This window comes from Phascolarctos cinereus, unplaced genomic scaffold (genome assembly GCF_003287225.1).
Source record: "Phascolarctos cinereus isolate Bilbo 61053 unplaced genomic scaffold, phaCin_HiC Scaffold_3;HRSCAF=262, whole genome shotgun sequence".
Classification (NCBI taxonomy): domain Eukaryota; kingdom Metazoa; phylum Chordata; class Mammalia; order Diprotodontia; family Phascolarctidae; genus Phascolarctos; species Phascolarctos cinereus.
Window position 1 is genome coordinate 141,916,267 of NW_027555736.1, and position 24,643 is coordinate 141,940,909.

At 40.9% G+C, this 24,643-nt stretch overlaps 1 long non-coding RNA gene across 3 annotated transcripts in view; it reads right to left on the bottom strand.

The window, feature by feature from the left end:
• LOC110195766 (uncharacterized) overlaps window positions 1-24,643 on the bottom strand; it is a 64,465-nt gene that overhangs the window by 14,484 nt on the left and 25,338 nt on the right. Inside the window, exon 3 of one of the 3 annotated variants that reach the window (XR_013485326.1) lies at window positions 2,971-3,092. The exons of 1 other annotated variant lie outside the window; for it this stretch is intronic. This is a non-coding gene — a long non-coding RNA (uncharacterized LOC110195766). Of the gene's footprint in view, window positions 1-2,970; window positions 3,093-15,031; window positions 15,195-24,643 lie in introns of those variants that run through there. One more of the 3 variants, XR_002320997.2, reaches the window with a different exon arrangement.

Here is a 24,643-nt window from a genome sequence, read left to right on the forward strand (position 1 = left end):
TATCTCCCATGTGGTCAGCCAGTGAAAGAATGGTCATATAACTTTTCCAAAGACAGACATAAATAACTTTGAAATCTGTATAGCATGAATGATCCCAAACTGCTGTGATGAAGATTCCTTTCCCCCCAGCCCCAAAGTGAAGCTGATGAAAAGCTTATGCTAGACAGACATGACCAACTCATCTCACAAACCTTACTGTAATTGGTGCTGGCAGGGCTTGGCTGTCTTGAAAGACATTATCAAAACATTTGTGAGGCACAAAGGTCATAAATGTATTCCTTTAAAATAAATGTTATGAGAGCAGATGTATTCCCTCTTCTCAACAGGAGGAGCTCAATAAAGGTGGTATAAAATGGAGCAAGGCCCATCCACAAGGATTTGCCTAGAGCCCTTTGAGCAGTTAAGATGGCACTGTTTCTTTTTAATAAGGAAGAAAAGGGACTTCTAAGTGGCTGTAGTCATAGCCCAGAAATGAAGACAGATCATTAAAACCCTGAAAATGTTGTTTTTAAAAGAGCTGTTAAAAGATTTCCGTAGGAAATATGTTTTGCATGATTTCACAGGAATAATTGATATCATATTGTTTGCCTTCTCAGTGGGTGGGGAAGGGGTGGGAGGGAGAGAATTTGAAACTCAAAATTTAAAAAGAATGTTACAAAATAAATACTAAAGTAATAAAAATAATAATAAAGATTTCCATAGCAGTAGTATGGTGCTCAGTAGACTTTTGCTGTAAAGGACAGGTTGAGTGAGAAGTACTTTCTCCCAGCCCCTCCCTTCTAAGAGGTGGGTGGAATTGATTCTCCTTGACTCCACCTACCTCCCCTGAGTGCCAGCTCAGGGCTCTGGCTCTCCTCTTTCCCTGTATGGAGTGGAGAAAGCCCAAAGGCCCCCAGGTTCAAAGCAAGCGATTGGCTGGGAGGTAAAGATGAGCTCAGCCCAAGGCAAAGATCCAAGCTCCACATGGCTGCTCTTCTCTGCAATATTAGAAAGCTTCAAAACACAAATTATTAGTAAAAATCCATAAAGTGCTGTGCCCCCAGGCAATTCTTTTGAATACTAGGCCAAAAAGGAGAATTCCTAGCCAATTGAATATGAAATAATCAATTACTCCCAGTTTCTCTCTCTTCACCACCAAACTTTTCTTGCTCTCTATAGAAAAACACCAGTACAGGATGCAATTAAAATTCTTATCTTTATCTAGAAAGCCATCATTAAAAAATACAAATAACCAGCAAGCAAACTTAAAATACAAAAACAGCAAATGAACCATGTTACTCATTCCATGTGACAATAAAACAGAAAGCCAATAAGCAGAGAGTGGAGGAAATTCACCATTGTTCCAGCAGTTTCTGTAAGTAGGTATAATTTAGTCACTTCCTGCTAGGTTCTCTCTCAACTGAGTCGTGAACAAGAAAAAGAAAAAAAGGCTTTAAAGTTAGTCTCCTGGAAAGAATCATCCATCTGTTGCTGCTGGTGCCATTCTCTCCAGAGAAATTTTTAAATTGTCACTAGAGTGGAAAAGTCCACTCTCCAGTTCTGATCCCATGGCAACATTATGTCTTCCCAAGCATGGAAGAAATACAATTTTAAGGGTCTTTAGCAGTCAAGAAGCATTTATTAAATGCCTACTATGTGCCAGGCACTATGCTAAGCCATAGGGATATAAAAAAAAAGGGGAGTTCTTGTGAAGTTCATAAACAACTTGGCCTCCTCTCAAGGCAGCCAATTCAAGCCTTGCTTGACAATTATTTGAAATTGAAAAAACAAAAACAAAAATCCAGGACACAACCTAAATGCCAAACCATAAAGGGGAGATTAAATGAATGGTGGGACATTAATATAATAGAATATTCAAAATGTTCTATCAAAATGGACCTGTGGCTCCCTCACTTTGGGAGTTCCTCCAGCCGTGCAGATCATAGCCCACCCATGTCTCCCCATCTTGTGTGAGTTTTCCACAAGGGGTCTACCTAAGGTACTGCAAGCCTTCCTTGAATCTTCCTGACCTTTGTGAAGGTATGAGTGGAGCACTCTGGCTACCCATCTATCATTTCTCATTCTTGCCACATGTCTAACCCATCTTCTCTTCCTATCATATTATTCTTGAATGTAATTAAGATGGACAAGTATAAGGAATACAAAGAAATCTTTATGAAATAATATTCCCCCCCCCCAAAGAAAAGGAAAATCAGTCTAACAATGACCACCCTGGCCTCAATCCACCTGAAGGCCAGGTATGTTATGCTTTACTCTTCCCCCAGGATTCTCTGGTACCTTGAAGAGGACTGGGGGGTTTCTAGACTTTCTGCAAATTGCTCCAGCCCTCATCGATGGTGTTCCCCTAAGTATTGGGGGGGTAGCCCTCTGTACCCCAGTTCCATTTAGCCACTAACAGTCAAATCAGCTTTTATACAAAAATATTTACTTTAGAAAAGATCATCAAAAATATATAAACTTACACCCCCAATACATGGAAGGCATAATCTCCTTTCCTCCTCATACCATCTCAGTCTCTGGAAAAGAGAAAGTGATTAGGTTCATAGCTTAGCTCAGTTCCTATAGAGCAAAATCCCAGTTCCAAGCCCAGAACCTCCCTTGGACTCGAGTCCCAGGCACTCTGGCTTCTTAGGGCTTCCATTGATGGGCTGGCTGTCTACACCATCCCTCATGCGATCCTGGCTTCAGGATCAGTATGACTCAAGTTCCTGGGTCCCACAGGGTTCCCCTGAATCTGAGCACAAACAGCACTGAACAGAAACAAACACCCTCAGGCCCGTTTCTTGGAGCTGGGGTAAAGGAAGGAGAGCAGGAGAAGGAAGGCCTTTCCCTCTCGCAGGTTCAGTTCATGGTGCCAATGCCGTGAATCAACTGTGAGCTTTATCCTCTGGACACCACAAATAACAGTGTCAGAAAGAGAGTGACCAGCCCAGTATCTCTGGTTTTAAAGACACAAGCAGTCAGTCATCCCACGTGGTAGGGGATGCAGAAGCCTCCGTAGACATGCTCCAAAGACCCTCTCAAGTGTGCCTCCAGGGTGAATTTGGCATGCTGAGACAAGCCCGGGTTACATCAGAAGAATGGAATGCTCACTGTGAATAAAAGTGAGTAAGAATGTTAGGGACTTAAGGGGAGGGGATGAAATGTTATGATACTTTTTTGCCTTGACATAGGTGAATTTGAATGTAAGTACTTACTAAACAAATTTGATTGATTGTATCATTGATTGTATCAACGTTAGGCTTCTGTGCCCAAATCCTCAAATGATCAGTGTGAGGACTTTCTTTTCTGGACACAGATCACAGTCCTTCTCTTTCCTATGTCTACCTACCAGCTTGCCGCTTTGTTCTATCTTGATATTATGAGCATGTGAATGGAGCATATCCATTGGCTATCCCTTGAAGTCATTTACTCCACTTCTTTTTTTATAATTCCTTATTTGTAATAGATTAAATGAAGCCTACTCCCACCCATCATACCCCTTTCCATTGCCTTTTGGATAATATGCAACTTCAACTCTCTGGAGACTATCATGTTAATGTCAAACCTCACCTTTTAGAGGAGGCAGTAGTGTCTTCTCAGATTACTTTACTTCTATTCTTGATATATCTTGTATGTACTTAGTTATTTACACAATCTCTTCCATTAGAGTCTAAACTTCATTAAGGCAGGGACTGTTCTATGCCTAACTTTGTATCCCTAGCGCTTGAGGACAGCACTCACCACAATGCCTGCCATATAATAAACACTTAATAAATACTTGTTCACTGACTAATTGTTCCAAGTCTTGTAGCCATATAATACCACTAGAAAAATATTGGCTTAAAGAAAAAAGACTGGCCTTTGTTTCAGAAAGAAGTTTGAGGTCATTAAGAAAATTTTACAGTCTCCCAAAGGCAATACAGCTACCATCATATAACAGACAAAAAGATGGTAGAGAACGGCTCTGGGAGTAAGAGGGTTTGGGGATCCTAGCTCTATTCTAGGAAGGGTCATTATTTCTTATGAGGCTCCCAAAACTGTCACAGGCTTGATCCAAGGACACAGAGATGTAAAGAACAGAGAAAACCGTAGGTGTTTATAAGAAATAAGCTTAGATCAGTTGTATGAAGTCCTTAATAGAATAAAGGCATATACATAGACATGGGTTCCAGTCTTACCCAATTAAAGTAAGGCAGGGAAAGGAGATAAGGACCAGCAATTCTTCTGCAATCTCCTTCCTCTCCCCTCTTTCATGGACTCTCATTTTGATCCTATTCCAGTTTGAAACCATGTATTTCCTAGCCTCAGGAGACTAGCAAAAAATTCCCAAATCCCCAAAGACTCTGCAGGTACAGGCTATTCCTACCCCTTCTAAAAGAGGGGTAAATTTACTTGAATTTATATCCCCAGTGCTTAAGACATTTCTTGGCATCTAGTAAGAACTAGATACTTTTTAATTCATCAAGACTAACTTTTTTCTTTTTTTTAATTTTTTTTTTTTTGCTAGGCAATGGGGTTAAGTGACTTGCCCAGGATCACACAGCTAGTTAACGTTATGTGTCTGAGGCCACATTTGAACTCAGGTCCTCCTGACTCCAGGTCCAGTGCTCTACCCACTGCCACCTAACTGCCCCAAGACTAACTTTTTTTCAAGGAGCTTTCCTATCCCCCTTTTTGGAAAAGTTGACTTGACCTTGTACCACATTTATAGTAGGCAAACTGAAGTATGTAAGGTCTCCATTAGAAACCCCACATTTTACATTATTAGGTCCAGAGAAAAACTCAGAACCTGGAAGTCTTACTACAAAGTCCTCTGCCCTCAGGTAAGCTAAGAATAGCCCTCCCTGAAGGATAAAGGAATTTGTTCACTTCCTACTCTGGGCTAGCTAAAGTCATTTTTATCAAGGTCTATGTACCTGAAATTTACCCAAACTTCTGGGTTGCAGCCAGACTAAGTCTGGGTTAGATAGAATCAAAATGCTATTACCAAAACAAGCATGAGTTAATGAATTCAATGTTTCTCTGGCTCTGTCAAGCCATTCCTGAGATCCTGGAGTTTTCTATTCAAAGCTTTTCTTATAATCATGGAATGTTTGAGCTGGAACGACTGAGCTTAGAGATCACCTAGTTACCTCTCTCTTCCCCCACCCTTGTCTTTTTTTTTTTAACAGGAAAAAAAGTGATGCTCAGAAAGAAGTGACTTGAGGCAGCACAGTGTCTCAGTGGATAGAACTCTAGACCTGGAGTCAGGAAGTCCTGAGATCAAATCCAGCCTCAGATACTAACTGTATGACCCTGGGCAAATCACTTTAACTTCTGTGTGCCTCAGTTTCCTTATCTGTAAAGTGGGGATAATAAAATCTATTTCTCAGGGATATTGTGAAGATAAAATGATATTTATTAAGCACTTTGTAAACCTTAAAGTGATATATAAATGTTAGCTATTATTAGTATTTATAATAATAATAATAATAATACATTCCCATTATTCATTAATGAAAAGTTAGTTCTAGAACTCAAATTTCTTTACAAGAACCTTTTTCCATTAAAGGAAGGATTTTGCTCCTAACGGCTTGGGATTGAGAAAGAGTAAAGAACCAGCAAAGCAGTAAGAGGAGAGAGTAAATCTCATGTCAAGTCAATCAAAATCCATTTATTATATATTTGTCGATGTGCCAGGCATTGTGCTAAGCTCTGGGAATAAAGAGAATGATACAAAATAGTCCTTGACCTCAAGGAGTTTTCATTATAATGGAGGAGACAAATGTAAAGAACGTTGTTGTTGTTCAGTCATTCCGTTGAGACCCTTCGTGGATCATATCATGCCAATGGTATCTACAGTGTCTTGGCAAAGATACTGAAGTGGTTTGCCATTTCCTTCTCCCATGGAACATACAAAATGCATCCAGAGTAGAAGAAAGGTAACCTAAGAGAAAAACTAGCAGCTGGGAGGTAGCTGGAGTGCTGAGGTACTGAAGTCAGTAGAATTTGAGCCAAGTCATGAAGAAAGTCAAAGAAACTAAGGGATGAATATGAATGGGTAGATAGCCAGTGTACAAGCATAGAACCCAAAGGCAGAATATTGTGTGCAAGGAATATGAATAGACCAGTGTAAAGATGATTTAGTATGTGTAGAGGAGCAGAAAGTTTAAGAAGTCTGGAAAGGTAGGAAGGAGCCAGGTTCCAAAGAGCTCCAATGCCAAACCCAGGTTTATATTGAATCCCAGAGGTGATAAGGATCCCACTGGAGTTTCCTGAACAAAGGGTTTTCTGGGTCCTATGCTTTAGAAAAATTTCCTTGGCAGCTGAATGATGAAATGGAGTTGGAGAGAGAAGAGGCAGGGAACACAGGGGGAAGGCTTTTGCAATAGTCCAGGTGTGAGAGGTGATAAGGGCCTGAATTAAAGTTGCAGGCTATTGTGAGTGGAGAAAAGGAGCCATGATATAGTGATGATGTGTGATTCATGTGATGATGACTTAGTCTATGAATTATCCACAGCTGCAAGGCTCATCCCTGGCTGTTTTTTCCTATACAAACCAGCATATTTCTGGTCTGTGTCATTCTTCCTTCAGTTACTGTGTACTGAAGCATGTGCTTTTATTTTAATATCAGCCTAAACAAATCCTCATTGACTAATTTAGGGATTAGAGAGAAGGGTTCAATGCATTTCAAAGCAAAAAAAAAATGACTTGGAGATATTCCATTCTTTGGAATGGAATAGTGGCACTTCAAATTGGGGCAACAGCAATAGGGAATCAGGCCTGAAGAAGAGTGGAGGTGGGGCAGCTAGGTGGCGCGGTGAATAGAGCATCGGCCCTGAAGTCAGGAGGACCTGAGTTCAAATCTGGCCTCAGACACATAACACTCACTAGCTGCGTGACTCTGGGCAAGTCACTTAACCCCAATTGCCTCACCCAAAAAAAAAAAAAAGAGCAGAGGGAGCAACATGTGACTTCTCACATACCCTGGATGGGCCTTCTCCTAAAGGAATCAAGAGAAATTTCTTTACCAGGGAGAACTGATTAGAAAAATAAATATTTGTGTGTGTGTACTAGAGATCTGTGAAAGAACACAGTTAGTAGTCTAGCTTTTCTTAGAGGCATATGCTGGAGAAGAGACCCTAGATTTGGAATTCAGCATTGAAGTTAGCCTTGCAGGTGGCAGAAGAGAGGAGAAATGTATAATGGCAGAACTTCAATAATGGGGGTCTGAAACATGTGCAGACCCTATCAATTTTCTTGGCTGCTAGAACTACTCAATGGGGAGGATGCTAGGGTGATGGTGTCCCTAGATGCTATGTAAGGGAAGTGCTTTGGAGATAGACATATGGATTTGAGTGGACGTTTTGTTACTGGATCCAGTTGGCTAACTATGTGGTGATTGAAAGTAACCTTCTTTTGATTGGCTGCATAAAGGCCTGGCAGTTCCAGCGAAGGCCTCTTTGCTTCATTCACATCTGGGGGTTACTCAGTGACTCTTTTTCGTGTCAGTCTTGGTCAGGAGAATGAATCACAGGCATCTGGAAATTGGAATCCAAGCTGGGTCAATGAGAAAATTCAGGATTCCAACCCAGCGGAAGGATTCACATAATAGTCAGGCTGCATCAGGACGTGAACTTGGTGGGACTAACTCTATGTAGGACTTGAACTAAGTTTTGGGGTCTACTCCCCTTGAAACTGTGGGTGGCCAAGGGGAAAGTATGCCCCAGAGGTACTGGAAAAAATGCCTTACATTTGTTTTTGCTGTGCCTTTGAAGTAAATATTCTTTTGTAAAAGCCAATCAATGTTCAATAAAAATGGGGTGCTAGTCACTAGCCACTAATAAAGAAGAGGAGCACAGCCAGCAGAGGCTCAAGTCAAATTCGCTAGAGAAAAGACCCGCTCAACCCCATAGGGTACTCTCATCAAATCAACAAGCATGTAGGAAGTGATTATTATATACCAGACCCTTTGATAAACTCTGGGAACACAGCAAAAGGCAAAAACAGGCCCTGTCCTAAAGGAGCTCCCCATCTACTGGGGGACATGCCATGGAAATGATGATGTCCTAATAGGATACAGTCAATCCTTAACTTTTGCAGGGATAAAATTTCTAGAAAATAGCACTTAAAAGTAAAAAATGTGAATACTGACGCATTGAATCTGTGAGAAGTGGGGGGTTAGGTTCCTGTGACCACACACAAAAAAAACCTGTAATCTTTCACAAGAGATTGTTGAAAATTTACTTTTCTGCATACAATTTTTATAACAAAACATTAATTCTGTTAATATATGTTTTTCCTAACACAAAAATCATGAAATAATCTGTAAAATACAGGGTTGAAGAGAGGCAATGCAGGATGGGACTGGAAGGGGCAGGGACTGCCATGTCAGAAGAACCCTGAGGTTAGAAAGGGAAAAGGCCAATTTGCCATGTCTAATCTCCCTTTCAGTTCCATGATTGAACTGTTCCTCGATGAAAAGTACATGCCTAGGGTGAGTCCCTGGCCCCCTGTCTGAGCTCAGAACTCCTACCCACATAACAGTGGGAGGCAGGCAGTGCTGCTCAGCACCGTACCCACCAGGATCACCAGGCAAAGCTGTAGGACGTTGAATGCTTAAGCACTGGTGAGAAGGCAGAGGTAACCAGTGGAGAAACTTGGCTGTTTTTCCACTTTTTTTTCAATTCTCTCACCACACACTTTCTGGAACAGATTCACAAATACTTTTATGAATGCTTCCTCCTTTTTGCAGACATAAACTTGCCACATTGCACCTTTAATTTAATTTTTTTCCTATGGTACATAGCCATGAACACGTGTGGTTTACCAGTGAGAAAGTAAAAATGAGGTTACTAATAAAATCATGTGAATGCTTGAAGTCATGAAAAGCTTACACGTGAAGGCTGAGGATTGACTGTACAGTTATCCTTCCATATTGCAACTTTCCCCACTGGGGTTCCAATATATTGAGGGTCAGCACAAGAAATTAAATGGGAATTTTGGGGGAGTTCTGCAAAGGCCAGCAGATGACACAGAGTTTATGACCAAATACTCAACGCAAATTTTACAATAAGGTACTGTAAACACCCCATAAATGAAAAAGAAACAATTCAGACTTCTTCTTGGGTGTGAAGAGAGGGCCAAAACACTTTACTCCAATTTTCCAGATCATGGGGATGCCTCATCTCTAATCCCCATGATGTAGAAGGGATAACTGTATATACCGTATAAACTGGAAAGAATCTCAGATGCAACGCACAATCATTATAGGGAAACCAGGAAAAGGGTTTTACACAATTGTGATTTTTGCCAAGCCCTGAGGGAAGCTGGGGAAGCCAGGAGGTAGAAATGAGGAGGTATGGGGGAGAGCCAGTGAAAACAATGGCATGTCTTGTGCAAGGAACAAGGAGGCCAATGTTAATGGATCATGGAATATGTGGATGGGAGTAAAGTGTAAGAATGTTGGAAAGGTAGGAATGAGCCAGGAAGATAGGAAAGGTTTCACGTGAAAGGTGCTGGTTGTGCTCTGTTTTAAAGGAAACCAGCCATACCAAGAGGTGGAAGAGAGGAAGAAGGGCACTAAGCAAGACAAGTCTACTTTGCTTATGCAATATATGTTCTGTGTAATGATCTATGAGTTGAATCCTATCTTAAAACACCCAGGGAAACTAGCTATTTAAAGTTGTGTTGCATATTTTTCATAAAGTGAATCTTCCTGTAAAGGGGATGATTGACAAGCCCATCCCTCATTTTATCTGGTTTGTAAATGCGTATGTTGTATTTTCTCAATAATCGCTTAATATTTATTAAGCAACTACTCTATGAAAAGCATCCTGTTAGGCCCAAAGGCAGAGACTATCTTTGCATCTCAAGCACCTGGTACATAGTAAGAGCTCAGGAAATGCTTGTTGATCAATTGATTGTAGAAAAAATCTAGCACTCTGCTAGAAGCCTTGGGGAAAAAAAAACCTATCTGGCAAGCACTCTAAATTCCAGAGGATAAGGATGGAAGACAACACATGAAAATTTATTAAAATATGAGAGATTACTTCCTGCAGAGGGAAGAAGGTATTTTCCCCCTTCCTTTGAAAAATGTTACAAGTCCTCTGAAATACCTGTGCTGCCCAATCTTACCTAAGAATTAAAACATTTTTTAAAAATCCTGGCACTATATATCTTCATCTCTAATCTAGAAAGGTATTTTCCCCCCAAAGGACAGTTTTAACTAATTAATTAGATTTTTGCCTTTCAGGGTTTTATAAAACACTTCGCATTTTTGCCAGTATTGTCATAGCTGTATTATGTTGTCACTCCATCATGCAGAAATATTAATGGAAATGTTAGGATTTTTTTTTTGTTATTTTTTTTCCTTTTTGTAGTCCTTGAAAAAATTGCCACAAGTCTTTGGAAGCCTTACTTCAATCTGTATTGTTATTGTTTTTCTGAGAAAATAATTTTTATCAATTGGACACAGGATTGTGTGAAAATCAAAGTAAGTAGCTATCCATAGTTGTAGCTAGCATTTCAAAAAGGTGTCAAGATGGCTGTGTTCTGTCTGGACATTAAGTGTGGAGTTTGGCATATATCCTAAGGGAAATTGTTTCCTAATGTAATATAGACTACCCTGGGTCCCATTGCTTCAAGGACAGGTAACCTCCTCCCCAGGGTTCTTGGGTACCCTCCTGGGTATTAGGATGTGTCTAGGTTCTCTGCCAGTGGTTCTAGCACCCACTGATGGTGTTCCCTCAAGTGTGTGTGTGTGTGTAGGGGGGGTGATCCCCTGCACCCCACTTCCATCTAGTCACCTAACAAATTAGCTTTTACATTCAAAAAGTATGATCAGAAATATCCAAATATTCTACAGCCTGGGTTTTAATTCTCTCCCCTCCCCTCCCAATATCACTTTAATCTCTGGGGAGGTGAACGGGATTAAATTCCTGGTTAGCTCGGTTCCAGTTCCAAGCCCAAAGTCCTGCTTAGGCCCAGGCATTGGGTACCCTGGCCCCTCTGGGCTTCCCTAACAGGCTGGTCATCTGCACCATCTCTTCTGGAGTCATGGCTCCAAGGTCACCGTGCTTGAACTCCATGTCTGGCTAGAGAGTATCACCACTAGCAGCTAAAACTGAGAGGGACAGTATAACAGAAACAAACACCCCTAGCTCATTTCAGGGGTCAGGGAGGTGGGGAACAAGTAAGGAAGTCAGGGGCAGCTAGGTGGGGCAGTGGATACAGCACTGGCCCTGGAGTAGGGAGGACCTGAGTTCAAATCCAGCCTCAGACCAAACATTTGACACTTACTAGCTGTGTGACCCTGGGCAAGTCACTTAACCCCAATTGTCTAAAAAATTAAAAATTTTTTTTAAAAGTAAGGAGGTCCTTCTCCTCTTACTGGTTCAGTTCATAGCACACAAGCTATGGGTGAACTTTCATCTTCACTCTTTAGACACAGCAAATGAGAATGGCAGAAAAGAGAGGGACCAATTTTAAAGACATAGGACACCAATCAAAGGAGGCTACCCCTACTCATGTGATAGAGGAGGCAGAGGCCTCCGTGCTGGACAATCTGGGAATGCCCAGGACCAAGGAATATTTCAGAAAGCTGTTAAATCATTGCCTATGTGGTTATATATGTTTCCATCCAACAGAGGGTGCAAAAAAAAAATGTAACTGTAAATGTTGATAGAACATTTATTAAATGTTTACTATGTGCTGTGAGGGATTTCTCAGTCTGGAGAGAATTGGCCTTCTGCAGCAGGTACACAAAATTGGAGGTCAAACAGTCAGTAGCCAAACTGAAAAGAAAATAAATTTATTTGTGTACTTGCTAGCTCCTAGCTGCTTTGGGGCATAGATCTTAGCTTATATTGAATTCCTGGGGCATAGCTCTTAGCTTATGTAGCTTTTATCAGACCCAACAATTAACCAGCAGCATTCAGTAGCATTTGAATGAGCCATTGGAATCCAGTCTGTCCCTATAAGGGAGGTGGTCTGGAAAGCGCCCAATTATGTGTTGGGTGCATTTGCGGGGTCCAATGCTGCTAGGCAGGGCCTCGTGGTTTTTAGCCTAAGAAGGCTGGAGGTACTTAGGTTTTATGTAGTCAGTCTACAGCATGATTCCATTAAACCACACAGTCCCTTAACAAAGATGTTTTTCCTCCACAATGTCAGCACTGTGCCAAACTGTGGGAGACAAATAAACACTTCACGACCTCAAGGAGCTTACATTCTAATGGGGAAGACAATACCTATAGGATCTGGAAGATACTTGCACAGAGGCAGAGTGGCTAATGAAGATGAGGAAGAAGGCAGCCCGAGTGAAGCAAATGACCTAAGCATTTATTCATTAGTTAACTATTTTGGTGTTTACTTCTTTGCAAGACATTGTGTTAAGTGCTTTAGAAAATATAGGGGGCATTGAGGTGGCACAGTGGATACAGCACTGGCCCTGGAGTTCAAATCTGGCCTCAGACACATAACACTTACTAGCTGTGTGACCTGGGCAAGTCACTTAACCCCATTGCCTAGCCAAAAAAAAAGAAAATATAAAGAAGGATGACATATGATCCCTGCCCTCATGGAACTTATTTCAACTTAGAGGATGGGATATATAAGTATATGTATAACTAGAGCACAAAAATAACAGATTAGGAGTAAACAAAAGCTGTGTGAAGATTAGGAGGAGAAAAGGCAATATTATGTTGGTGAAGTAAGGGATCCAGGCAGACTTTCTATAGTGATATTTGTTGTTGTTTTTTGAGTTGGTCTTTCAAAGGTGTGGGATCTAACAGGTTAAGTAGAGGAAGGAAGGCATTCTTAACACAAAGGAATACATAAGCAAAACCACAGAGGTGGGGAAATGTGGGGTAAATACTGGAGACAGTAAGCAGTCCGGTTTATCTGGAGCATAAGTTACATAGAGAAGAGCAGCAGTATGAAATAGGGCTGGAAAAGTAGGGTGGTGTCACCCTACCCAGTATTGTGGATGGTTGTTAAAGCCAAGCAGAGCACTTCAAATTTTATTCAATAGGCATTCGGGATCCATTGAAGTCTTTGGAGAATAGTTATATGACCATATTTATGCATAAAGATCAGTTTGGCAGTGGCATGAAAGGTGACTTGGAGGGAGGTAAGAAAGTACAATTGAGAAGACATATTAAGAAGCTATTGGAATAATCCATTAGGGAGGTAATGTCATCCTTCATTAATAATTGACATTTATATACCCACCTTAAGGTTTGCAAAATGCTTTACATAATATTATCTCATCTGAACCTCACAACAAGCCTGTGAGGTAGGGAAGTACTACAGATATTATCTCCACTTTGCAGATGAGGAAAAGGAATTTTTAAGATGTTATGAGATTGTCCAGGGTCACAGAGATAGTGTCAGAGGTGGGATCAGGAGATTCAGATCTTCAAGTACCTGTAGCCAAGTCTTCCTGACTACAAGATCAGCATTCTGTCTATTGGTTTAGGCTGTCTCTCTATGTGCTCTTTCATTGGAGTAGCTGTGTTCCCTCTTGAAAATTCAGGATTTGCATTCTTTCCCAAGGTTCTAGATTATAGAAGCAGGATAGCAGAGTGTCATGGAAGCCAGTGTAGGACAGTGCTTCATGAAGGCAGAAATACTTAATGCTGTGAGATGGCAGGTTTATGTAAACTGACAAATGGTTATGGAATTTCAAGATGAATGTCATTAGTGACTTTTGAGAAGGTGTTTGCACTATCATGATTGGGGCAGAAGCTCTATCACAAGGAGTTCAGGAGTAAATGGATTATGAAGAAGTAAAGTCAGTGAATATAGCTGTTCTTACCAGAAATGTGGTGACCTCTGGAAAGAGGACTAATAGACTCAGGGTGCAGATTAAAGTGTATTTTTGTCTTAAAAAAAAAGAAAGAAAGAAAAAGAAGTTGAGAGGACTTTGGAAATGGACTTTGAAAAAGATGGGTTCAACAGTGGATAAAAGAAGCTATAAGCACATTAAGATGTTAAGATTGTAAGAAATTCCAGAATCCAGCTGCATTCCAGCCTGAAAGATTATTAAAAGGAATTGGAGATTAATGGAAGTAAAACTCATGAAAGCTGAGCCAGGACTATCTGCTGTCAATGGCACTTGTTTTAGTAATGAATCATGATGGCTTTATCACATAATATAGATAAAGAGTTGCACATAAGTCTTTAAAAAGGTACAATCAAGTTATTTAACCCTAAATGATGGCATTCCTTAAAAAAAAAAACTATCCATATTTAAGACCCAAGAAAAACATGCATTACTGGACATGTTTATAGTAGATTTTTTTTCCAAACCAATAACCAAGAGAAAGATCGTAAAAGTAAAATATGTCAACTATCAACTTTTTTTTCAAACCAATAACCAGGAGAAAGATTGTAAAAGTAAAATATGTCAACTATCAAGAAATATGGTAGTGAAGAGAGAGAGGATGATAACTTGAGTGGGGAGGAGGGTTCAGGGAAAGTATGTTTCTTTTTCCTTCCACTTTTTTTTTAATTCATTTTGAATTATCAACAATCACTTCCCTAAGCTTTTGAGTTTTAAATTTTTCTCCCCCTCCCTCTCCACCTCCCTCTCCTAGATGGCATGCAATCTGATATAGGCTATACATGTACATTCTTATTAAACATATTTTCACATTAGTGATGTTGTAAGTAAGAACTAGAACCAATAGGAGGAACCACCAGAAAGAGGAAACAAACCACAACTGAAGAAAAAAAAAAGTAAATAGTATGCTTTGATCTGCATTCAAACTCCATAGTTCTTTCTTCCTTGGGGATAGCATTTTCCAGCACGAGGCCTTTGGAGATGTCTTAGATCCTTGTATTGCTGAGAAGGGTTACGTTTTGCAATATTAGTCATCGCACAAGGTGACTGTTATGGTATACCATGTTCTCCTGGTTCTGCTCACTTCACTCAGCATCAGACCATACAAGTCGGAAAGTATGTTATTAGATAGAAGAGACCCAAGTACATTTGTAGGCAGAAAGGACAGCAAACAGAGGGAAACACTAGATGCAAGACAGAATTTACACTCAAGTGAAAGAATTTTTATTTTAAGAGAGAAGATCTACTACCTCTGTGACAGAAAAGGAGGAAAGGCGAGTTAAAGATGCAGTAATACCATGAGGTAGAGAAGAAGGAAGTTGAGAGGGTGAGGGAACTCCATGACATGGTCTTGCTCTTCTAAACGAAGCAGGAGGTAATGTTGTTTGCACTAAGGAGAGAAGGAAAAGGTCAGAACACCTATTGAAGGGTGAGTCGCATCTAACCTAGTCAAACATATGTAACAGAGACAGGTACACTGACCAGAAAGGGAAAAAACAATGAAAGACTTTCCATCCTTCACTTAATTTTGTTCTTACTTACAGTCATTTGTATGCCAATCCAGAGAGAAGTTTTGCATTGAAGAATAATAACTAGCATTTATGTAGCACTTTAAGCTTTGCAAAAATGCTTTGACTATGTTATCTCATTTGATCTTCCAAACAATCCTATGTTATAAGTGCTATTATTAGCCTCATTTTACAGATGAGGAAATTATCATCATTTACAGAGGTGAGAGGTTCACACATCTAGTTAAGTGTCTAGGCTGGATTTGAACTCAGGTTTTCCTGACTCTAGGTCTAATATTCTATCCACCATCCCACATGGCTGCCTGCTAAGAAAACTTCAAAGCTGATTTCTACATAGCTTTTGTGGTGCTCTTTATAGCCTTTTATTTACTCCTAATTTGTTATTTTTGTGCTATAGTTCTATGTATCCTATATATCCTATCCTCCAAATTGACTATAAGTTCCATGAGGGCAGGGATCATATCTAATCCTTTTTTGTATTTTCTAAAGTACTTAACACAATGTCTTGCAAACAAACAAGCACAAAAATATTTAACTAATGAATAAATGCCCAAACCCCCTGAAACAGGTTTGGGGACAGAGGTTCCCTATAAGGGGTTAATCGGGAATTACAAGGAATATCTAACCTTATATCAGATAGTTGTCTGGAATAGTGGACTGACATTCAACTCCAGGTAAAGGCATTTAAAAGAAAAGACATAATCACTGCCTTGATTTTGTTTCTTTGTCAAAGTGGGTATGATGGCTCATAGCCTTATCATTGATTGATTGAAGTCCAGCCTTATTACATAGGATCTTTCTAGTCACTGTACTTGAGCAATCTGGAGCCAACATGGTCAGCAAGTGACCCTGAGGAAATTAAATCAGAGAGGCAGCAAAGATAGAGACTACATGCTTAATTGGAAACAGTTGAGATGTGATTTTCAAGAGGCAGCAGCTGACACAGGATTCTCAGTAGAGAGCAGTCTCTAGCAGGGAACAGGCCTAGCAGAGCTCATTCTCCTGTGGGGAACAGGCTTAACAAAGACAGTGTAATTAAATCACCAGAAGAAATCAACAGCCCCAACCATGAGAAGCATGAGCTGTCTGTCTGTAAGTTCACTGTCAACACATGTCCTGTCCGTTCTTCCCACAAGTGAAGTGTGTATTGGAGAGAAAGGTTACTCCAGAGTTAATGATCGGTTGCTTTCTTCTATTTCATTAATTACTTTTGCTTTGAGCTAATTGCATCTTTCCACTTCCTAGTAAATATAAATACTTCCATGGGGACTCATAAAGTATTTTTTTAGTGGACACAGACCCACAGAGTACCTAAATCTGGAGCTGCTTTTCTGGGGAACTCACATATTTGACAAGGAGTTAATCGAAGATGAATAAAAAGATTCCCAAGCATCGCTGAGGGCTCTGCTGAGATTAAATAGCATGCATTTGTAATAAATCCAAGTGACATGTTTTTGATCCCATTTTACAAAGGGGTTTACCTCCCCATCCCTAGGGCTGAGACTTAGTAAGATAGAAAGACAAGACGGCAAAGGATTTCAGAATATAAAGCAAAAGCTTAGTTGAAAGGGCAGTATGGAGCAAAACTTTCTGCCAAATAAAGAAGGCAGGAGAGAAGCAGAGGAAATTTATCACTTCCCCATCTCAGGTATCAACAAGGACCTGAGACTATCAACTATTCCCTCCTATTCCTATGTCCTTCACTCCACCTCAGAATTGAATCTCCTGAATACAGTTACAGTTGTTAGCTACTTTGTCTGCCTCTCTGTGACTCTCTCTTTGTCTGTCTGTCTGTCCCTCTGCTTTTGCAAACTATATTCTTATATTGAAACAGCATACACTGACCACATGCCCTCTGTGCTGAGAGATCTGAGCACTCCTGTCTGTCTTGTCTCAGCTTTCTCAAGATGAACATGGTGATTCAACCCTTCTCTGAGGAGGGTAAAAGGAAACCTCTTCACATCAGCCTCTTGGGCCAATCCTTACATTTTAGCAATAATGAGGAACATGGATCCTTCTCCTCTCTGATTGACTTTGTTTGATAACACAGGGGGCTCAGGGGGCCCTCACCAGCATCAGCCTCCCATTCAAAGGAGAAATGGGTGGATGGTGAGTGAAAGAAATATTCCAAGCAGAAGGAACATGAGGGATGAGGGGTGGGAAAGTACCAGGCATGTTAGGAATATGACAAGTGTCCAGTTTGGTTAAAGTAGCTGGTGAGAAGATTGGCCCAGAGGGGTTTTGATTTGCCTGTGGTCACATGGGCTTGATCCCACCTATCCTGGTTCCAGTGCCCATTTCTCTAAGCTCAAGATCCCTTTCTTTATCTGAGAAATAAAGGAGAGACGAAGAAGCTTAATTTCATATACAAGGAAATAGAGTCACAGACAACAAATTCCCTTGGCCTGTGGTAGGGTGGTGCCTCTCTTTGACCAGACAAGCGGAGAAGGTAGAAGAGAAGAGGGCACTAAAACCAGTTATTTTCCAAAAATGTGCTTTCCTCCCAAGAAGAAGGAAAAAAAGAAAGAAAATGGGAGTAAGGACATCAGGGGAAATGGTATTCTAAAATGACAGCTGGATCAAATATTTATTTCACTGTTTCTTTTTCCTACCAATCTTCTTGGTCTGCTGTTTGCTGAAAATATACCATATCAGTCCATTTACTTTCCTAATGATTGCAACTCAGAGTCTTTCACACATAATATATCACACAAGGGAAGTGACTTCTTGGAAATTATTGATTCTCATTGTCCACTTAGGTTCTAGCAATCAATTAGCTGCTTTTATTTGCTGGATCCTCAAATATTTATTGAGCACCTACTATTCAACAATTATGCTCTTTGTTAAGTGCCCATTGGTGCAAAGTACTATCAGTCATGGGAAAGATATAAGGATAAATTACAGGATCCCTTCCCACATAGAGTTTGTGGTCCTTCACTCTGTTCCTGCCCCTCTCTGTGCTAGGTAGAGGAGCTTTGGGACCAGGGAGTGAAGGAGGTGATATGATAGGAAATAACTTAACAAAGCTATGACCAAGGAGTACCACAAGTAACGGTGGAGAAAGGGACAGTTGGACATAAAATGGTGGCCTTGCTCCTTCCCAAGGCTCTATTGAGTTTACTTAACCTGTTCTGTGAGGGGCTAGCCAAGACCAGAAGTGGTCTGAAAAACAAACAATTGACACTGGGAGAAGCACCATCCCTCCTGAGTTCAATTCTTACCAGATTCACATCCCACGAATTCCCATGCTCTTCGGCATGAATTCTAAGTCCAGAATTTCTCTAATTTCTGCATCAGCACCTAAAGACAAGTCCCACTAGAAGCATCAGCCGAGGTCAAGTGGACACTCATTCGCCTGTTCATAAAGCTAACTAGATTTAAGCTGTGCATTTCTTAAAACTCCTAGATCTAGGTAATTCTGTATCTGGAGGGTCTAGGAGAAGATTTCAGTCATTTTTCAATAGTGTCTAACTCTTCCTTATCCTATGCCTAAGGGGAACTTCTTGAGCACTCCACTAATGGGAAAAAGACTTCTAGTAACAAGGAATTATAAGCTACCACTTTGCCACATTACACTGGAAGCTCAAGCCCTCTTTCCTTTGGGCTCTATATGTACTTGTGGAAAAATGAGTCACTGACTTTGGGGGGGGCGGCAGGAGATGTTTTGTACCAACTGTTTTGATTGTATCACCTTAGCAAATAGCACTTGCTAAAAGCTTTTTAAGGATGGCTGACTAAATGGAATCTCACCTGATAATCTTAAGTGGAGCATGCCAGTGGGGGCTCACATCAGTGACACTGAAAATTGCCAACAGTACATCAATAATACCCCCTAGGATCCTAAGGAAGAAATGCAGCCAAGTTCTGGGCACCCCAGTTGTCAGTGGGAGTGGGAATTGGGATAAGAATCCTCAGAGCTTATATGAGGTACATATATAACATAAATGCAAGATGTTTTTGGTACAGAGACTTACTGGTAGCTGGAGGGTTTAGAAAAGGCCTCATGCAGAAAGCTATGTCTAAGCTTAGCTTTAACAGAAACCAAGGACTCAAAGAGATGGAAGTGAGGAGAATGTCCATTCCAGGCATGGGTGACAGCCAATGCGAAGACACAGAGATGGGAGATAGAGCATTGAGTATGAGGAACAGCACATCGGCACCTTTCACTGGACCGTGGAGTGCATCAAGTGGGATAATACATAAGAAGACTGGAAAGGTAGGTTGGAACCAAGTTGTAAAGGGCTTTAAATGTCCGACAGAGGAGTCCGTATTTGTTATTAAATGTAATAAAGAACTTCTGAAGTTTACTGAGTGGGGAAGTGACCCAGTCAGACCTGTGCTTTAGGACAATGACTGGGGCAGCTACAGCAAGGATGTATTCATGAGGGGGGAGATGGAGGCAAAGAGATTAAGCCAGGACCTTTTGAAAGGTGCCAGAGAGCTTGCTGGGACAATGGCATCCCTGGCTCGAGGACAGGATTTCACCCCTCAAATCTGCATAAACCAGGTGATTCTATTCCCATGGGGAAGGCCTGGTTTCTGTGCTTCTGAGGGGCATCTTTCAGGAGGGCAATTGGGACAATGTCTATAATGCACTAGGTTCTGCCCTAAGTCTAGAATTAACATTGGCTCCCCGTCTGGGGACAGGAAGAACTTACAAACAGGCCAAAGACTCAAAAAAGCAGAGTTGGGAAAATTGCAGCTCTTTCTGGTGGCCTTCTGAGGTTTTTCATTTATTCATTAAATAAATATGTGTTTAGCACATACTATATGTACAGCTCACTGTTGGGAAGGGCAGAGGGCCACAAAGCTGTGTGAGGCATGATCCTCCCTCTCAAGTACTAGTAGAGAATTATAAGTTAGAAACTGCTCCTCAGAGCTTCCTAGCTCTCCAGGCTTATTGTATATTATTCTCCTTTATGCATACCATGTTCTACCCAAATTGTACTGCTTGCCATTCAAAATATATGACATTCCATCTCAGAGGCCAGTCTTCATGTTTGCAATGCACTCCTCCCCTCACCTTTGCCTTGAGGAATCCTTGGCTTCCTTCAAGGCTCAGGTCACGTGTCATTTGGCCATCTCCTGTAGTCCTGACCTGTATCTTGCCACTGGACCCAGATGGCTCCCGAGGAGAAAGCGGGGCTGGTGACTTTGCACAGCCCTCCCTCACTTAAATCAAATTCACTTACAAGTCATGGCATCATCTCCCTGATGCCATGGTTCTCTTCAAGAATAAAGGGGAAACAACCCAACAATAACAACATGTGTCATTTCCTACAGGAAACCTTTCCTGATGTCCCCCCCACAAATTACTTTATGTGTGTTTTGTGTTTAATTTTCTATGTACGTCATTCCCCCCTAAACACACACATACACAAAATGGGCAACTCAAGGACAAGGACTATCTTACTGGTTGTTGTGTCTTCAGCACCTTGCGTAGCACCTGGCACATAATGGGCACTTAATGTGTAGTCCCACACCCAGGCAGGCATGAACTAATGAATGAATGAATTTCCTGGATAGACTTCAGGAAGATTCTTCACAGAGCAACTATGCTCATAGGTGATTTGATGTTTAAAATTGAAGGCCTTCCAAATGATAGTCAAGATCTCCCTGTTTTATTCTGTAAATCCATGACACGTAGTGATAATCTTGGAGAAAGGCCATAACCTAAGAATCAGGAGACCAGGATTCTCATTTCAACTCTGCTAATCTTCAGTTTCTTCAACTGACAAAAGAAGATTGTAATAGTGTCCCTCTTAGAGAACAGCTTAGAAGCCCCTGGTGACATAGTGGATAGTGTGCTAGGCCTGGAGTCAGGAAGACCTGAGTTCAAATTTGACCTTAGATACTTACTAGCTATGGGTCCCTGGGCAAGTCACTTTACTTCTATCTGCCTCAGTTTTCTCAACTATAAAATGGGGATAATAGCACCTACTTCATAGGGTTATTATGAGGATCAAATGAGATGTTTGTAAAAAGTGCTTAGCACAGTTCCTGGCATATAGTAGGTGCTATATAAATGCTTATTCCCTTTGTTTCCCCCTTCCTTAGCTTAGGATTGTTGTGAGGTGCAGATGAGAATAATGGCCTCAGAAGTATTAGTAGCACTATGCCCGTGTAAGATGCTAATATTTTATTCTTTGTTACATAGGATGGCTCTCTGGGGAGGGATATATCTGGAAATGAAGATAATGTAAAACCAAAATATATAAATAATTCTTTTCCAAAACTATTAGAATTGGTCAAGCACAGGGGTGGGGAACCTGTAGCCTTGAGTCCACATGCTGTCTTCTAGGTCATTGGGTGCAGACTTTTGACTAAGTCCAAGTTTTATAGAACAAATCCTTTTACTATTTACCTACAAAGGTAGGTACCTTTGGTAAGGCCCCCAAAGCAAAATCTCCTGGTGGCTTATCAGCCCTAAAACTAGAAATTTGGGGAGAAGGCTCTATTTGCATTTGCCATGATATCCCTCAAGTTCAGAGAAAATGGCCCTGTCTATTCAGGGATACTGTAAATATAATTAGAGGAAATATCCCTGGCAGGATCTTCATTCCTAGGACCACCACTATAAAAATGTAAACTCATTGGAGATTTCTGCTCTGTAGTAACAAAGACTAGATCTCCACTCACAAAGGAAGTTGCTCTTACCTTTGCTGGACTTTCTCAAACCATGGGAAAACTGGTTCAAGCCTTAGGAAAACTTAGGACCTTACTGATGATCAAGTAATGGTGATGAGAGGTCCCAATAAACATCCCAAAATGAAAATAAATTCTTGCTTACTCCCCAGCAAAAGATGTCAGCCTAGACAATCTGGGTCCTTTTCCCAGAACCATGTTAGGTGATTTCTTTCCAATGCTTGGAGGCTGGGAGTATCTTTGTAAATCCACAGAAACCAAGAGTTTTACATCAGAGCAACATTCCAGAGCTACTGCTGGACTGACTTCAGCAGGCTTTGTTTCTACTCTCCCAGATGCCAATTTATTTCAAAAGAGCAGAAACCTAATTTTATTCAACTGGGGGCGGGTCATAGATTTGTTGTAGTTGTCCAGTCATTTCAGTGGTGTCCTACTCTTCATGGCCCCATTCAGGGTTTTCTTGGTAAAGATACTGGAGTGGTTTGCCATTTCCTTCTCCAACTCATTTTATAGATGAGGAAACTGAGGCACACAAGGTGAAATGACTTGCCTAGGGTCACACAGCTAGTAAGTGTCTGAGGCTAGATTTGAACTCAGGAAGATGAATGTTCCTGACTCCAGGACCAGCATTCTATCCACTACTCCACCTAGCTTTCCTGGGGTAGAGATAAAGGGGGGGGAAATGTGATGAGCATACCCTGGAGCTTTCCTCCCATTCCCCTTCATCTTCATCTTCCCAATCACCTCTTTTACTTCCCTACTTTTGGATGGACTGAAGTTCTTGATTCTATAGTCAATCATTTCCAGACACTATCCTTTAGCTCTCCTCCTTTTTCCCATTTCTTGGAGATCCAAGACATAAAATGGCAAGGATGGATACACTAGAGGAAACAATGACATCAGTACTTGGGAGTAAGAAATGGGAGAGATTGGGTAGAGTCAGCACTTCAGATGAATAATTTGCTTCCTTCTCAACACCTGTACTCAGAGATGCTAATTCAGTCCTCAAGGAATCTGTTGACCCAGCTACAGGACATGCTCACCAATCCTATGCTTCAATTGACTGTATAATTCACTTCTGTTTTATTATTATTTCACAAAAATTGTTCATGTAGCAGTCATTTCCAAAAACGTCCATTGTTTGTAAATGGTAAGATAAGGGGAGACCCATCTAGTCCCAGAGGTAATCTAATCCAACTCCTTGATTTTACATATGAGGAAACTGAGGGCCAAGGAGATTAAATGATTTGTCCAAGGTCACATAGACAGTAAGCATCAAAAGAGAAAGTTTGAACCTCAATGCCCTAATTCCAGAGCCAGTGAAATAAGATCTATCTTTGCCTCTGTAGCTTTTGCAAATGCTTCAAGTAGTATTTTGACTATTCACATTTATCACAGGCAGTCATGTGTAGATCAACTTGATGAGCTATAGGGTAGCAACCCTTTATTTCAGACTTTAAATTTAATCTTTAGTGAATGTGAGCATGTCTCTTAATACCTTCTAAAGGATAGCTTTCACTGATGGAGGCTTTCCACAAGAAGAACTGATTGGCTTACACTGTAGTGGAGTGGATTGTTGTGGGAGGAGCCATCCTCTTTGCTATAAACTATAAAAAGAAACCTAAAGACATTTTTGTCCCTTTCTCCCCTTTTTCCTCTCATCTGGAGAAATATCGAAAAGGCAACATGCTAAAAGTGGAGCTTGGTCTGGTGGGGGAGGTGTATTTTGAGGCAAAAACACATGAGAGAGGGATGGTACTACGAGTGATCCCTATGTAGCCCAAGAAAAGTATTCTTGGTCTATATCAATCAACAACATTTATTAAGCACCTACTATGCATCAGGCACTGTGTTAAGCACTGGATTCTTTCAAATTCTCTCAGAATATCAAATTCCTGGCTTTAGCCTTTGGAGAATCAATGTCACAATGACTTAACCACTGGCAACTGTGGAAAGGGGAACTGTGCTGGAAAAAAATGCTGAGAGGTTCTGAGTTGGCCAACATATTGTCAAAAGAAGAAACATTTCTGAGCATTGTGATCCTGGCTGAAACCTAGCCTTCTATCAAGAGAAGAAAAATTCCCTGAGTAGTACCAACCTCAGGGTGTTCGTCATAGTTAACCCCTAGTTCAAACATAGGATAATGGTACCAATGTGTTTTTCTCCCCTCTAGCCACTGGGCAGGCCTGGGAGACCTAGATCATTCATGTCCTATAGAGAATTGCATCTTTATTCACAAGTGAAGAGGAAAGCTAAGTAGAGGGTCAGTGACATTAGGAGACCTTATGAATAATTAATGCTTTGTCCTATTTGTAGCAGGGGAGGAAGAGGTCTGAGCCTAAGATCCAGTGTTCTTGTAGCTCCTAGGTTTGAGATATGCCTGTAGACTGCATTTGGGCTACCTAGGAATTAGAAGACCCAAGGACCCCCCATTTAAATAGCAATAGTATTAGCATATTTTACTTTAGTCTTTTTGTTTCCATGGGTCTGAGTGAAAAACCATAACTGTATGTGGTTTTTAATTTTTAAAATATTTATTTATTTATTTTTAGTTTTCAACATTCTCTTCCACAAGATTTTGTGTTCCAAACTTTGTCCCCATCTCTCCCCTCCTCCCACTCCAAGATGGCATGCATTCTGAACACCCCTTTCCCTGCTCTGCCCT